The sequence below is a fragment of the Pinus tabuliformis genome, chromosome 3_2 (assembly GCF_031772625.1).
Source record: "Pinus tabuliformis cultivar Carrire ecotype Pingquan chromosome 3_2, CPIR1, whole genome shotgun sequence".
Taxonomy (NCBI): domain Eukaryota; kingdom Viridiplantae; phylum Streptophyta; class Pinopsida; order Pinales; family Pinaceae; genus Pinus; species Pinus tabuliformis.
The window spans coordinates 598,726,729-598,728,824 of record NC_142302.1 but is presented as its reverse complement, the minus strand read 5'-3'; the positions used below and the strand labels follow the sequence as shown (position 1 = coordinate 598,728,824).

Genomic DNA, 2,096 nt, shown 5'->3' with positions numbered 1-2,096 from the left:
GGTGCCCCTTGCTTGGACACCTGATCTTTTATTTCCTCATACAATAAGCCAATAGCTCTTAAGCATTCATGACTCATATTCTAATTGGGCCTTGACAAAACAATATCTTGCATATGTAACACACTGTCGGAAGATGGCATGAATTCTATGCCAGTAAAGTGTAACAGCATAACTTCCATGAAAAGTCCATATTGAAGAGGCTAAATATGTCTCTCATCAGAATGACATGATATCAACAGGATAAATGATCAAATAAATTCATAATTTGATATATAGTCCCTAAAATCCTCCAATATAGATGGTTCTGATTTTGAATTGCAACATCAAATATATAAAAGGATTTACATAGTGGAAGCCTTAGATACATCTCCCTAGGCCTGAACTCTACATCATTGGAGAAGAAACATTTAGTCCAAACTACAAAAGACATATACTAGACTCTAGTCCACAGGCTTTCTGGAAGCCTCCTATGAGCTATTATTCTTAAAACTACTCATCATATTTGAGGATTATGAAAGATTCTCTAAGCAATACCCTTGCATCTATCTAAGAAAAAGACGTGTTCAGTTAAATACAAAATATTCTCATGCCTTGACTTGCCTTAAACATCATCAACCCATGTTATACCAGCAGCTAATTGCAGTGCTGATCCTCTGCTACAATTTAATTTCTATGTTACCAATCTTGTGCATGTTAGACATCATGAGAACCAAGAATAAAAAAGTAAATATAATACAATAGGATTATTATAAAACAAACCAGTATGCACTACTAAGAATTTGAGACCCTTTAATTATTTCTAGGCATATTGGTCACCACATATGCTCAACCCTCAGCATCATAGTCCATCTATTCACAAGCCAACTTAGTGTCGAAACTTCTAAGACAGATGGAAAATGCCTCAAAAGCTGACAGGGGGTATCAGTAATCCATAGTGAAAGAAAAAATATCCTTTCCAACCTTTCCACACTGGAGTATAACCTTAACCTGATCACTCTGAGACATAGATTGTACAGGCTCAGTAGCTGCAACAAGTTGAAAGTTCTTTACAGATGCAACTGTCACCTGTCCTTGAAAATTCAACACCAGTATTGAAGCTGCTCATGCCACCTTGGGGATTTGTTCTTCAAGATCAATGGATCATCTTTCAAGTTCCAACTATTGAGAGGCCTGAAAAAAGCATTAATTTCACTAATGTCTGACTTCGAGCGAGAGGAACAGAAAGATGCTAGAGGCTCCACTAGAGTACTTGATGGAATTTCAATCAGTTGAAGTTTTCAATCCTACTTCTGCGACTGACAGTGGTATAGAATGCATGGTACATTGCATTCGTCTTGGACCCCTTGTGCCGAAAACATTCAATTCATAGGAAATGTGAGCAACATTATAGCTACTAGCTGGAAAACTTGCTTTGAACCAACCAGTTTCCCTGCATGACTTGTAGCTACACCACCACTATGAAAAGGTTGACTATCATATAATGGGAACTTGGTTCCAAGAAACTTTGATCTCAGCTTTCCTACGTAGGTGTTGCTTCCCCTTGACATATCCTCTCCATCAAACGAGATGATATAATCAGTGCTTGTAGCCTTTCTGAATTTTCGAGCAACAAGAAGAATTTTCGCATTTTCACAAATTGTTGAACCCAAACCCAGGTACAAATAATAAGCAGATGTAGTCCTATCTTGCTTGATAAAACATTGCACAATAGAATCTTTCGGTCCAGGCTATCTAGCACAAAACATATGGATATCTAGGGCATGCCCTTCCCTCATCCGAACTTCCACCCTTGCAGGCTGTGCATTGGGACTGGGAAGTGAAGTTGGGCACTCTTCTTTCACTCGGCAAGGCAAAGAAGCTGTTGTAGGTATCAAAGGATGGAAATTATGATTTTGATTTTGAAGAGGTAATAGAGGAAACCATTTCAAAAATCCTTGGATGGTTCGAAAACCAGTTGCAAAATTATTTGATGGTTGTTTGTTTTCAATTACTTCCGTTCATAGATGGATATCAGTTCCAATCTATTCTATTTTCTATAAACATAAGTCCAGCTGCATCGTCGATGGATTGATTGTTTGTCGTTTCCAACTAATTAC

At 37.8% G+C, this 2,096-nt stretch overlaps 1 pseudogene; it reads right to left on the bottom strand.

The window, feature by feature from the left end:
• Positions 1-696: 696 nt before the first annotated feature.
• Positions 697-1,645, bottom strand: LOC149182011 (tubby-like F-box protein 6; annotated as a pseudogene).
• Positions 1,646-2,096: the final 451 nt, after the last annotated feature.